A 15,721-nucleotide genomic window follows, 5' to 3' on the forward strand; every position below is an offset into this window, starting at 1 on the left:
CTGGCTGTCAGCAATGATCCTTTTGTCTGAGATACAAAGGGACCACTAAAGACTTTTTCTATTGACAACGAGAACTAGAAAGCAGCAGTTCAAAGCCGAGTAATGCAAGATGCCTGCAGTTTTCATTTTGACAATTTTGCATAATTATACCGTCTTCTTTCTTAACTACCACAATGACCCCGGCCTTTCCCTTTCAACCAAAGACCTCCCTTAATACAAAACAGCCTAATTTCAGCTGCTTTGTTCAATCCCTCGGAGCCAGGATCCAGCTTCTGTGTGACTTCAGGTATTGCTCCTTTCATCCTTTTTCCTTTGTATGATGTTCCCTAAATTTCAACTTACAGTCTTAGATGAGGAAAGTAATACTTGTATCAACTCGGGTTCTGAATTCTAAGCGACTGAAAAATCCATTTCAAAATGTTATAAATTGGAAAGGTAACTTATTGGCTTATGTAATGGAAAAACCCAGAAGTAGGACTGTGTGGAAAAGATTATTAATTGTCTCCTAAAATTGATTTTCTCCCTTCTTTTTTATAAATAAAGCTCCTGGAGTTTTATTGCTCGTTTTACCTGGGCACCAGCTAGAAATATTTATCCCAGACTCTCTTATGACTCACTATGGCCAACTTCTGGCTATTGGAAGTGAATGGAAGTGATGTGTGTAAACTCCACAGTGTACCCTTAAAATACTGGCTATTTTGCACTCCACTCCCAAGACATTTGGCAATGTCTGGAAACATTTTTGACCATCATAACTTGGAGGGGAGTGATATGGGCATTCAGTGGGTAGAAACCAGGGATTCTGCCAAACATCCTGCAATGTATAGGACATCCTCAATAAAGAATTATCAAGCTCAAAATGTCAATAGAACTGATATTGATAAACTCTGTCTTAAAATAAGCTTTATGCCTTCCACCCTTCCTTCCTTCCTTCCTTCCTTCCTTCCTTCCTTCCTTCCTTCCTTCCTTCCTTCCTTCCTTCCAACTGAAACATGAATGTGATGGGATCACGGACCCAGCCTTTACCTTGCAACATGACAACAATACTTTAAGATGGCGATTTTCAACCGGTGTCTTGCAAGCATTTTTAAAACATGCAATACCTGACTAGTTAGTCAGGGACACTGACAGCTTTCTCCTTAGCCTGTCAAATAAAAAAATGACAACAGCCAACACAACAATAGCTGTCCAGTGTGAATGAGTCAAAATTATACCTTTTTTTTTTGACATATCAGCAAAAAAATATAATATACTTTTTTTGGTGTGCCACAGAATTTTAGTAATTAGTTTATGTGTGCGAGGAGATAAAAAAGGCTGAAAATCACTGCTCTAGGGGGACAGAACAACAAGATAGAAAGATCCTGGGGCCCTAGATGACCTCACAGCCCCTAAATGCTGACTGATTTTGCTCACCTACCCACCTATTTACAGACTGAGGGTGCTAAAGCATTTCCCACAGGCACTGTCTTTTTGAGCCACTGCATTTTGGTGTTTCTTTGTTACACCAGTTCAGTCTGTTCTCTGTCTGGTACAGATTCAACAACATCAGCGAGGTCCCAGGTTTGCCTGTGTCTCTGCTCTGTTTTCTACGGAGTCCTCCTCCAATGCTACTAGTACATGGAGGCCACCCAGGACACCCTAAGCTTCCCTCTTAAGGATGTAAATGACTGTACCAACTGCAAGTCTCAGATCACCACGCTATCCCATACAAAGGAGAATCCCCAGGAATAGCCCATGGTTAGACTGATTGGACTAATGTAGACAAAACATCTTCTCTATATTAATCCCTGAGATGAAGAGAATGTGTTAAGCTAGGTTGACTTAGTCCTGGGTTATGTGTCCATCCCCAAACCAATCAGAAGGGACAGAGGTCCTAACTTTGGAGCTGGGGGTAGGCTCAACTCTATTCTAAGCATAAGGCTCAGAATGGAATATGGTGGTTCTTTAAACAGGAATTAGAGACTGGGCAACAGAACTTGGGAGGCAACCACCCAATGTTTATGGAGTTTCTCAACCTAGGGTCCCCAGAATCCCATTCCTGTCTAAACCTGGCCATGCACATACACTTTTTTTTGTGGAGACACACTCCTTCCCACTTGAGATCAAATTTCTGGTAATGAGCCACCAGCACTTGTACAGAGTAGTCCAGCAGTACAGAGACAGCAGTTACAACACAGCAGGTTGAGGATTCAGTTTCTTTGCCCACTGCAGCGTTTTCTTGAGTAAGTCTATTCCATCAGTAAACCAAGCTCTTAACAGTATGCAAATAATTGAACAGTAATAGGGTTCTCAGAGCAAACAATTCCCATTTCCATCACTGGCAGTTACAACATATTTACTTTGGGGGTTGTTGTTTTTAATAAGTAATTTACAAGTACTTAGAGAAGGCTACATTGCAGAGCATATGTGTCTTTATGGTTTAAAATGCTCCCTGTAATGTTAAGGATGCAGCATTAAAAATATATTCTGGGGAAATTTTCTATGTGAGCACATAATTTAAAAATGAATTTACATTAGTTAAGTGCAGTGTTTGCTAAAAGAAAACAACATTCCATAAGCGACTGCCACAGAGAAAATTTTAATGAGAAAGATCATAAAATAGCAAAGGCTGATTTAGTTCATTAATGGTGGCAGAGTGCTTGGAGAAGACAAACACATAAATACAAAATGCTATTATTATGAATTAAATGGAAAGCATTTTTGGTAGTGGTGGAGGAAGCCACTGGATTCCAGCAATCATTTCTAACGTTGCCAAATGGGCTGTCCATGATGGCCAGCCTCTTGACTACCAATGTAGGAATGCACATCCAGAAACTTGGGAACAGGGTTACGGCAAAGAAAGATTTCACAGATGTGGCCTGTTTCCAGCAGGTAAAAGAGCAGTGTGAGGGGTGAGCTTCACACGCAGTGGAGGAAGGAGTACATTATGTTTGCAAAATCCAAATCTTTTCTGTTCAGTTTCTGTACTTGGAAAATCTTTCAGGAAGGGCCAACATGTAAGGGCAGAAGCGGTAGTGATTATGTTTGATTCCTTCCTGATGACTACGAAGAGTTTGGTGGAATGACCAAGCATAAACTGTATGAGCTGGTTAAGGGGAACTAAAACAGTCAAAGGATTCAGTAAAGCAAACAAAATGGCAAGGGGCACATTTTGACAACCCCCTCCCCCCCCCCCCCGGGGATTTGGGATTGGCTTTTTATTCATGCCAGATGAAGGGTCACTAGTGAAATATTTGTGTGTGTTTTTTACAATAATATGAGACATTTCTACTTTATAAAATAACATTGGTAACAATGTTGCTTGGTAACATTGCTAGGATTTTTTTAAAATTTTATTTTATTGTTTAAAATATTATAAGTCAGCAGCTGTGCATCGCTGCAGGTTACCCAGGACCAAACCAGAGAGGGTCGGACCTGCATTACCACCATTTGTCCACCATCCAGAACTGAAATATCATTGCTGACATGTACACATAAGGAACTGTTTGACATTGAAATTGGGACTCAAATAACTGTTGGCCCAGAAAGAAACTCACTACAGACTGATTCATTGCCTCCCAGCATAACCATTATTGCTTGTCCCATTTTCGGTTCTTATAAGTGTATTTCTAGTATCCCATGATCTCACTCATCTAGGGGAAATGATGAACAACATAAATTGATGAACAAAAACAGACCCGGAGACAGGGAAGCATCAGTCAGACTGTCAAACCTCAGAGGGAAGGTAGGGGAGGGTGGGGATAAGGGGGAGAGATCAACCAAAGGACTTGTATGCATGCATATAAGCCTAACCAGTGGTCACGGACAACAGGGGGGTGGGGGCATGCGTGGTGAGGGGTTTGGGATGGGAATGGGGGGATGAGGACAAATATGTGATACCTTAATCAATAAAGAAACTTAAAAAAATAAAGTATTACAAATAGTAGTACATATGTCTCCTTTTACATGGCTAGGATTTTTAAGCACATGTAATATAACAGATGGATGCCACTCCTTATCCACACAGAGATAGTTTCCAGGCAATTCAAGTTGACCACAAAATGAAAACAATGTGAAAACAGAGACCCCCTTATATATAATACGTTGAGTTATTTAGTGCTTCTTAGTGGGTCACCTCAGGCTCACCCAGCTCTCAGGTTGGGTTAGTCAGAATCAATTTACTCTCGTTAACTCCCTATTCCTTGCAGGTACTTGCTTTAAAATGTCCACATATCTTCTAAACAATCTGCCATCGAAGCATTCAAAAGCTTATGGGGTGAATCTGTCTTAGGATAATTGAAGGGGAGATTGGAAATGTTTCCAGTTGGACTGGAGGAATCTCTCTCCATGTCCCAATTCTGAATTGTTCCTAGAACTTGTCTGGATACATCTCCTAATGAGGGAGGGAATGGCCCCTCAGTTTTCTTAGCTAGAAATGTCTCAGTGCTTCTTCTCAAAAAGAAAATGCTTTAATGTTTTCAGGAGGATTTCTTTCTCTTTGCTGTTTCTCTTCCTGCCTTTAAGTGACATTGTTGAGTCTGTGGACCCAGAAGAGGGCGAATAATGCAGCTTTCATTTCCCCTTTGGAAAAGAGATAGTGATTTTAAGAAGAATAATATTGTGGGTAACCCAGACTTTCCACCTTTGGCTTGAGATTTTACAGTATGAATAATGTATGTCCTGTCTAAAAAAAGACTTTGCATTCCCTGGTTGGCTTGTTATTACATTTCTTTATCTGAATGTTGATTTCCCTTCTCCTTCCAAGGAGATATTTCATTTTACTAGTAATTCATTGATGGCCAAATAGGGTTCTCTTTCATAAAGCTGTGAAACTCTGAAATCAGCTGGTGCTCTGTCAATTCCAAAGAACGCTGTGTATACAATAACACTATTGTAAGTTTTTACTGAGATCTGAAATACTGATATGCAATCATTAGCTCTCATGTCTTTTTCTCCCTCCACTTCCACATATAAATGTATAACTTTATAAAAGAAATACAATGATATTTGAATAGTGTTTAGACTTATGCAGAGAGGGAAAAAGATCACATGGATTGTCTTTTTTTGAACTTTTTTTTTTTTGGTCTTTCTGGTCTTCCTGTGCATAATGAAATTTCATGGTTACCTTAATGTGATTTTTATAATAGGTGACCATCTTAACCATCTTAAGATTAGTTAAGAAGATTAGTAGCTTTGTAGGGGAGATCAACTTCTGGCTTGGTAATTTGGTTTTTTTACAAGATTGTAAGGAGAAAATAAAAATAAACTATGGCTTCAATATTATACTGCATATTGCAAAATGACTTGGGGTAATACTCTGTGGTGATTTCATGACTTTATGAAGCAAATTTGTGATTAAAGTCAATCATTGCATATCAGTATTGCAGATCTCAGTAAAAACTCACAATAGTGTTATTGTATACACTGTTTTCATTGGAATTGACATCACCCAAGATACTTCCTTCCTAAATTTGGGAGAAGTGAGAGTTGGGGTGTTAGAGTTAGTCAAATTCTTTATATAGAAAATTTCATGAAATTGTTTAATTATTTGCAAGATTCCATAGCCACATACTAAATGGTCACAGAGGGGGCCCAGAGGTACAAATTAGAGCTGCTCTTATTTTCCCCACATTTTCCTCAGGCATTCTACAGGCTGATATCTTTCACCTGATGACTTTTAGTCTAAGGTAACTTAAATGGTTAATACATTCTTCTTGATATTATTCCTTAGCTCTAAAGAACAGAATCCATCCATCCATCCATCCATCCATCCATCCATCCACTTAATTACTCATTTACTGAGTGCTTATTATGTGCCAGGTATTTATCTTTCAGACAGTGTCCTGTTCAGTCCTGTTTCCCCATGCTTGTCACAGAGCCTGGTACATGGTAGGCATCCAGTAAATATTTGCTAAATGATGGAATAAATCAATGGTGTACAAATATCTACTGAGCAACTCTTAGGGAAGAGAATGAGGAGATACAGAAAATTATAGAAACCAGTTTGTTTTCAAAGAGCTTGCAGTTCAGTTGGGAAGAGCAGACATAAATGGCCAAAAAGTTATGTTGAAAACAGCCCACATATTTTTGTAGTAGGAAAGATAGCATAAGGCAGGGTATGTTTTCTTGCTAAATAATTTGTATGGCAATGACCGTGATAGAAATTCCAAGCAGATAGACACACTTCACTCAGTTGGAAATACTTAGTTTGAATTCAAGGCTCTACATTTAGGGATTCCAAACAAGTGTCATGAAGAGAGAACTAATATTCTGTTAATTAAAAAAAATCATTAGCTCTCATATCCTTTTCTCCCTCCACTTGCACATATGAATGTATAATTTTATAAAAGAATTACAATGATATTTGAATAGTCTTTAGACTTATATAGAGAAGGAAAGAGGTCACTAGATGGATTGTCTTTTATTGAACTTGATTTTTCCTTTGGCCTTTCCAGTCTTCCTGTGCATAATGGAATTTCATGGTTACCTTAATGTGATTTTCATAAATAGGTGACCATCTTAATTAACCATCTTAAATGAAATGGAATTTTGTATGATGTGCAGGTTTTTATAGCCCTTTTGTAACATTTTCAGGACCCAGGTTAAGACTACAAAAGCAAGTCCATATACCACATCTCTAAATTTTATCTTGTAGTCTCATATCTCAACCAACAGACAGACATTCATAATGACCAGGAAATCCATTTTTAAACTAAGGATTCTCAGACTCCCGAGGTTCCAAAACGGAAACTGGCAATGTGGGAGAGTTTTCTCCCAACCTGGCCCTGTCCCCTTTCCTTCTCACTGTCAGCTCCACCTACGCATATGGGGATGCCCCAGCTTGCATACCCGAGCTTCATTCACCAGTCCTCAAAAGCTGCTCCTTAGCCACCTTTCAACCATGGGGTATGTACCTGCCCTCAGGTGGTTATATTTAGGGGAAAAGAACTTCAAAAACCTTGTGAATCAACCTTTGATTATTTGGGCAAGGAAGCCTGGCTTTCAGGTGTCCAGAGCCTGCTCTAGAATGGAGTTGGGGTGCAGCGTCCAGAAGAGTATGTGCTGTTGGTCTTGTGGACCATCCACCCCCTGGAAGTGTAGCTAGAGGAGGACCAGAGGGGGGCCCTCTAAACTCGGTTCTAGGCTGGGTCCCTTCTTGCCCACATTGAAGGGATGCACTGCATATGCTTTACAATGTTTAAAAAGCTCTTAGCGGGCACTGTACCATTCACTCTCTAGAGTTTCTCTTATTTATTCCTCATGACCACCTGAGAGGTAGACAATGTTACCTGCTTCTTACAGCTGAGGAACCTGAAATTAGCTAACTAGTCCATAGTCATACAGTTGATGTTTGTTATGATAGAGGTCCTGAGACTTGGAGCATTTATCCTAATTCAGCATTCATACACATTATCAATTTCAGCCTATATATATTATACAGAAAGGAATGATTAAATCATGATATATCTCTTTATGTATTGTCAATCCAGTAACTATACTGTAACTTAAGTGTTCACATTTCTTAACTAGACTACTAGACACTGGATGATCTGGCTCCCCTGGATGACCTGGCTCATCCCCACCTCTCCAGCTTCACCTCTCAGAACACTCCCCCTCGCTGCCTCTGGTCCAGCCACACTGTCCTTCAGCACCTTGAATACACTATCTCCTCCCTTTCAGGGTCTCATGCCTGGAATGCCTCCTCTTCATGTCCCCACTTCACACCTCTTTAATTAAGCTCAGCTCTAGTACCACTTCTTCATGGATTCTCTGACTCTCCATTTTGAGGCAGCTTCTCCTTTCACAATCCTCATAAGGGATGGCTGTACTCCACTGAAAGGATGATAGATAGGACTCAGTGAAAACGCTGGATTCACCCAACAGCCCTCCCCTGAGCTTCTCATCAGAAACACTCAATAGGTGCTGCTCCAGAATGACTAGAGCTCAGAAATGACCAGCTGGAACACGTGTAGTGAGTTAATGCAATGATTTGCATTGGATCACTAGCAGTTAAAGACATAAGTTTTCTGAGAGTAGAGGGTATAAAACTATGGTGTCCTTTTGGAGAAAATCTATTCCACATCATTCTTCAGGAGATTGTGCCTATTTGTAAAGCAAGTTGATCTAGCAAAAGGTTCTGAAATATGTTTTTCCCCTTGAATAACCGCCTGCGGTATGGAAGAGGTTAGAACATTCTGTTCTCATTCTTCCCAGTTTAGCTTCAGGGTGGGAAGGGTTGCTACTGCTAAATGCTAAGCACTGTCATCTCTAGGAGAGAAGATTAGATACGGAGGAAATATTCTAAAGTGAGCTCATGATTTTCCTTGAAAATCCATCCAAGAGAATGCAAAGTGCATTAATTTAGTGGACTTATTGGGCAGAGTCAGAGGTCTGATTTTGTATCTTGGTAGAAATATTCTGGGTGATTACGATTCTAAGTTTAGTTTCAATGGGTTAATTCTTACCAAGTAGTGCTAGATCTGAAGATATAAAAACCTCTCAGCTTGTTACTTAATCTGGAGGCCATTTTAAAGAGACAGTTAGATATCTTTATTAAACAAATGAATAAGAGGGCAGACATTATGTTCTAAGAGAAGCTACCATTTATGGGCTCTGAATTAAATAGAAAACTCTATGTGTTTTTAATGCCTCTTTTAGGAAATGGTCTAAATGAATCAAAGGCCATACTCCAGTAAGCAGTATTCATGCTTTTTAGGTAAAACTGTTCCTATACAACTCGATTAGATGGAGAGACATCAACATTTTATTTATTTGTTTTTTAAAATCTTTATTGTTGAAAGTATTAAATATGTCTCTCCTTTTCCCCTATTGACCTCTTCTAGTCTGCTCCTGCCCCCCTCCCCCCAGGCCTTCACTAACCTATTGTCTGTATCCATAGGTTATGCATATATGCATACAAGTTCTTTGGTTGATCTCTACCCACACACCCTCCCCTGCCTTCCCTCTGCGATTTTACAGTCTGTTCCATGCCTCTATGTCTCTGGATCTATTTTGTTCATTAGATTCCACATAGGAGTGAGATCATGTGATACTTGTCTTTCTCTCTGACTGGCTTATTTCGCTTAGCATAATACTCTCAGGTCCTTCCATGCTGTCTCAAAGGGTACAAGATCAATTTGTGCTAGATTTCCTGGAGTTAACATTTAGCTAAGAAATTGTTAATTAAAATATCAGTGTATTTTCTTCTCAAAAATATTGAAATAGAAAATTGTCAAATGAAGGAAAACTTCCTTCCAATAGCGTTTTCAACATGGCAGTAAGACCATGGCAGTGAAACTAAAGAAGTTAGTGAGGTAACTAATATGAATTTGGTATTTGCCCTCAGTTCAGAACAATGTGATTTTAGGCATAAAGACAGGTCTATAGTGCAGAAATGGAAAACAGCCTAAATGAGTTAATTGACCTTGATTCAAGATGCTCTGTAGAAAACAGACTCATTGCACATGGTTTTTCAAAAGGGAGATTCCTACATAATCTTGCTGGAAGGTCATTGTGATTGTGAATAGATGAAAACTGAGTTGGAAAACATGCCTAAAGAGGTTTTAAAAATTCTTGGAGGGCACATTATGTGTTGAGTCAGGCTTATCGAGCATTCATCATATGTCAGCACTTTGTTAGGTAATATGGTAAAATATATGGGCCCCTTGCTATTACCCTGGAGGAAGTTATAATGAGAGATGAGAGTAGAAAAAGGAATTCACCTGGGAACATTAGAACAAATATAAAAATGACATAAAATATGGCCTTGGTGAGTTAGAATGAGGACAGTAGGTCTGTTTTTCCTATTTGGGGTAATGCTTGGCTTATGTTGTTACTGCTTCTTTGATTATAATAAAGGTTCAATGTTTATCACTGGAATTTGCAGTATCACTGTAGTTAGAGCAGTATCAGAATTTTCTCAAAAAAAAAAAAAGAGAGCGAGAGAGGCAGCAGCTGAATAGGCAGTGGATAGCACAATGATTAATGAAAAACATTTAAACTTAAAAACTTAGGCCAGATCTGCATATAATCACAAGTTTCACAGAAAAATGGGAGACCAAATAGAAGTTAGAGAATAGATTTTGTGGCATAATTCTGAGGAAATCAAATTAGCCATCAATAGAATCACAGAATTATTGAGGAATTATTAATGGCCAGTTAATTGGTTTGTTAAAATTGATCCTTACCAACTACCTGTCAACCACACTCCAGCACCCCTAGAAAATCCTCAAAAAACAGAGGCTGAGCCAGAAAAAGAAACTGCTATGTTAATAATGCCGAGAAATCAATGCAACCATGGCCATGCAAATTGTTGAAAGAGGGAAAGTGTCCATATGCTTATACCTGCTGTTGTTTGTACTACCTTCTGTACCCTAGGAGTGCGTGAAGACAATTGCCACTTCACAAAAACATTTGCAAGTCCTAATTATGAACAAATACACACACACACACACACACACAACATCTATGGCATTTGTTTGTAAAGGCACCTTCAGGGAAAGAGCATCATTCATTTGTCCTGCTCTCTCTATGGTTATTTGTTTTCTGGCAATGCAGAAATTCCTCTAAATAGGTCATCATACTACTGATAATCATCTCCACGGTAACTAGCTTTCAAGGCAACTGGCTGAGGATTACATTTCTGGATGGGGGAAATTACATTAGAGGCACGCTAGTCACACAAGAAGATGCGATCTAGTGACATTCAAATTCCCTTATGAGTACAGCATTTATCAAATATTCTCTTCATAACCTGAATTAAGTATGATTTATTTGGGAGACATTTGCAGGTAACGCTAAGTCTCATGGTTTGCAATAAAGGACACAAGTGTTCGATGATTTCTTTTACTGTTTCAGTTAAGCAATAGGTCTAGAGGCTTGGGGTTTCTAATGCTAACACAGACCTCATATCTCAAAGCCTAGGGATAGGTATTTATTCTCACTCCTGTTTCTGCCTGCCATTATCTGCATAGGTTTGACATATTCAGGAGAGAGCTTGGATTCTTACGGGATTGTGCAAGAACCATCTTGAGCATTAGGATCATGACATTGAAGAATTCTTCTGACAAATGTGTTCTGCAGATATAAAGAAATGAGTTTTTCAGTGTCCAGGATAAGACTAACTAATTTCTTAGAAGTACTTGAAAGTTCAAGTCCTTGTTTTGTAACCAGGAGAATCTGGCCCATAACTCAACCAAATGACTTCAATTTTAGGCTTTTTTTTTTTTTAAATCTGTGCCTTAAAGTACTTGAATAGTTCTGAGAAAGGAGTTATTTCATGGCAATCTCATGTTTGAGACCAGAGTTGGGTTTTAAAAGAATTAGCTCAGAGAATTAGTTGAGGCTTCCAGCTCAAGTTTGACAGTGACAACAGAGTGTAGAATCTTCCTTTCTCTCTCACACAAGTAAAATGCCAATAAGAAGCACTAGCTCCCACTCCTCAACAATAAATCAGCCACCAAAGCACAACTTGATAACATGAATACCCAAAACAAAGCATGCACACCTGCACGCACACATGCAAACTGCTGACCGAGAAAAGAAAAGAGGCTGGCACAGCTCAGCTCCTCACCCTGCCTGCCTTCCTGCCCCTCTGAAGCTTTAGTGGTGAATTGATGAATCTTAAAACTTCACTATTGCCCTCAGCTCCAGAGATAATCAAACAGAATGACTCCCCTTGTTTCCCACCTCTTTTGACTGAGGGATAGTGGGGTGGCTGTTGGGCAGAAGTGGACTGCTTCTTTCTGAGACCACATTGTATCAGTAAAGACACCAATGGTAATGAATACAGATTCATGAGAAAGGGGGGTTTTTGGCTCATTTGTTCACACAGCTGTATTTCCAGTGCCTTGATTAGAACAGTGCCTGGAAGGGAATAGGTACTCAATAAAAATTTGTTGAATGGCTAGGGAAAAAAAATCCCATAGTGTTCCTCTTCAGGGAAGGTAAGAGTCCTGATTGAAGGAAGGGGTTAAAGTTTATTTCAAAACACCAATAAATCCCAGAGGAGAGAACAGAACCAGGAGTCCTAACTCACACAACTTCCAAAGAACTCCTCCTTTCCTTCTCTACCCAGTCCTTTAATCTACAGTAAGGTGGGTGGAACTCATTACCTAGCTGTCAAACTATATTGGAGAAAACAAGCTAGGGTCAATGGGAATGGAGTCAAGGCTACATCATCTACTCTAGATCAAAACAAAAAGTAGTGAATGAGACAGGGGGAGAAAACAGTGACAAATATCTAAACATGTTAAGGCAATGCTCACAAATGAAAACAAAGAAAAGCAATCAACCCTTAAAAGATAGGAACATAGCATGCAAAAGAATGATAAAACCCCCACTCTTAGAGAAAACATAGTCCAAAGAACAAAACAAAATTCCTCAGAAGTGCTTTGTATTATGAATCAAGTTAATGAAAACATGAACTCAGAAAAATGTGAGCTCAAAGATAAGATGATAGAACAACAGGAAGGTTACAGGATTAAGGACGTTGAGGACAAAAACAATATTATAGAACAAATAAACAAGGGTGACATAGCAAGGAATAAAAAAAAACCACATGGCTGTAAATATAGTGATTGACCTTGAAGAAAGGCTTGTAAATACAAGGGGAGCAAAGGAATCTGATCCTGATAGATTGGAGTTCCAAAGCACATAACATAAGGAAAAATTATGTCTCTGAAGAAGAGGATCCAATAAATGGAATAGGAAAGGCATTCACAAATATCACACAAGGAAATTCACTAAAGCAAAGAATAGCCGCATCTACAGATTAAAAGTATGCCATGTTCCATGGAATATTGATAACAGAATGCTCAACACTACAAACATGTCCTTGATTGAATATTCAAGCTCAAGAATTTAGACATTTCCCAGGCAATGAAGCAGAAAAAAGTCACGGACAAGGAAGCAAAAATTAGGTTGGCTTCAAATATCTCCACAAGAACATTCAATACAGAAGTAATGTGTCTACCTACCAACATGTCAAGACAGTCATCCTATCAGGAGAGAATTTCAATCCATGGGTGACATATAATTGGGTATCATGAATTTCTGGTCTATTTGACTATGGATGATGGTATAACCAACCTTAGAATATCTAACCTAGCATTTTCCAAAATGTGTCTTTTGAACTGTATTCCTGTCAGATGATTCATGAAAGAGCAAACTGTGGTTAACCACTTAGAAACACAGACTCTCTCAAAGTCTCCACCTTAGAGATGTATAATATATATCAGCATGGAAATGCCTTTAAGACATTTTACAATAGAGAAACCGGATTAAACATCCTTTAACTCAACATTTTCTTTGAAATGAAGTTTACTCCCTAGAACACCTACACCATCTTGCTGAAAGAATGTTTGACAGATTCCATTTGTAGAAAGTTTGATCTATGATAAGAGGGAAGAAAAGATTTAATAACTCAACCCGAAAGAAAAGCATATTTATTTACTTTCTTCTCAAGGACAATATAATTTCATCATTCATTTTTAAGTATGAAAATATTAAAATCCAGGTTAGCTAGGACAAAGGACTCCTAGCCTAATGGTGGTGGTAGGACCATTTTGAAAGTCCTAACAATAAACTCACTCCTAGAGCAGCCATTTTAGTCGTTAAGCACAGCCCAGTTCCACATCTGCTTTCTTAAAAGGAATGCGTCTTAAAGGCTGCATTCCCACCACGGAAGTCTGGACGTGGCAGGGCTTCAGCTCAGTCCAGAATGAGAGAAATCCAAGGAGGTGTATTGAAACGGAACACTGTTTTTCTCCTTTAGGGAACCAGGAACAATGTAACTCAGAAGGCAAAGGAATAAATACCTTCTATTCCAGAGGAAAAACAAAGCCACCACGGCTCTACAATACCTTTCCCTATTTCTCAGTAGTTCTCCATTTACATAAGCAGTCTCTGACAGCGTGTAATGCCTTCTAATTAGGTTGCATACCGCTGCTCCGGAACAGTGGAAGACTGTGCTGTCTGCTCAGATCCTCTCTTATGCTACTTTGAACTGGAAAATGGATTTTAATTCAATACTGACTCGTCTCTATTCTCCTCCCACCCTGTCAGGAGACAGAAACATGCCAGAAATGTGGAGTGAAAAGTGGGAGGGAGCTTTCAGCTTTCAGAGTGTTACAGTCGTCTGTCCTTGTAAGAGTCTGCCAGGGAGCTGATTGAGGTAAGGGAGTGGGCTGAGGAGTAATGGACTTAAGAGGACAAAGCATTTCAAGGAGTAAAGGAAGTGGCCCATAAACTGGAATGCAGCTTAAGGAACTGTAAGCACCAGGATATGCTGCCCTCTGCAGGATTTGTAGGAAAATACACTAGTAAAAATTTTAAACATTTATAAAAGTTAATATCACTGTTGACAAGGATGTGAGTGATAGGAATGCTCATATTCTTCTGGTCAGGTGTTCAGTAACATCTAGAAAATCTAAAGATGTGTATTCACTACAACCCAGAATTCCCACTCTTTTAAAAAAATATATATTTTTATTGATTTCAGAGAGGAAGGGAGAGGGGAGAGATAGAAACATTAATGAGAAAGAATCATTGATCGGTGGTGTCCTGCACGCCCCCTACTGGGGATTGAGCCCGCAACCCGGGCATGTGCCCTTGACCGGAATCTAACCTGGGACCCTTCAGTCCACAGGCTGATGCTCTATCCACTGAGCCAAACCAGTTAGGGCCAGAAATCCCACTCTTGTGTGAACATCCTAGAGATATGCTCCCACATTTGCATAAGGAGACATGAATAGGAATGCTGCATTGTTTATGACAGCAAAAATTGAAAACAACCCAGATAACCATCAACTGAGAAATGTGAACATCAGTTGGGTTGTATTCCTACTATGGAATGAGTGCTATACAGCAATTAAAAAGAGCAAGCTTCTATTAATCAACATGGGTGCATCTCAAGAATAGAATGTGGACAGACAAGCTGCATAAGGATACATAATATGATACTATTTATATAAAGTTTGAAAACAAAATGCATAGAGTATAATACCATGTATATAACTGAAAACGTGCAAAAACAAAACTCTGTGTGTATGTAATAAAATCATGCACAGGAATGATGGACATAAAACATGAAATTGTCCTGAGAATCATAAGCCCAAATTCAAGATAATGGTTACCTCTGAGGAGAGAATGAGAGAAAAGGGATAGGGAGGTGTATACAGGGTGTATATACACTGAGTGGCCAGATTATTATGATCTCTGAACGCATAATAAACTGGCCACTTAGTGTATATCCTATATAATAAAAGGCTAATATGCAAATTGTCCCCTCGACCAGGAGTTTGACCAGCAGGCAGGCCGGCCAACCACCCATGTCCCCTCCCCCTGGCCAGGCTGGCCACTAATATATATGCGTTCAGAGATCATAGTAATCTGGCCACTCAGTGTGTATATATATATATATATATATATATATATATATATATATATATATACACACTAGAGGCCCAGTGCATGAATTTGTGCAACAGTGGGGTCCCTCAGCCTGGCCTAGAGGATCAGGCCAAAAACGACTCTCTGACATCCCCTGAGGGGTCCTGGATTGCGAGAGGATGCAGGCCAGGCTGAGGGACCCCACCAGTGCATGATCGGGGCTAGGGAGGGACACAGGAGGTTGGCCAGACAGGAAGGGACCATGGGAGGGCTCCAGGGCATGTCCAGCCTGTCTCACTCAGTCTCGATCTGCGGGACCCCAGCAGCAAGCTAAACCTACCAGTCAGAGTGT

General features: G+C 39.5%; 1 protein-coding gene and 1 long non-coding RNA gene across 5 annotated transcripts in view; one reads left to right on the top strand and one right to left on the bottom strand.

The window, feature by feature from the left end:
• LOC308243527 overlaps positions 1-15,721 on the top strand; it is an 87,008-nt gene that overhangs the window by 60,952 nt on the left and 10,335 nt on the right. The gene's annotated exons all lie outside the window — the stretch shown is intronic.
• SYT1 (synaptotagmin 1) overlaps positions 1-15,721 on the bottom strand; it is a 562,599-nt gene that overhangs the window by 10,458 nt on the left and 536,420 nt on the right. The gene's annotated exons all lie outside the window — the stretch shown is intronic.

The sequence above is a fragment of the Plecotus auritus genome (genome assembly GCF_963455305.1).
Source record: "Plecotus auritus genome assembly, chromosome: 3".
Taxonomy (NCBI): domain Eukaryota; kingdom Metazoa; phylum Chordata; class Mammalia; order Chiroptera; family Vespertilionidae; genus Plecotus; species Plecotus auritus.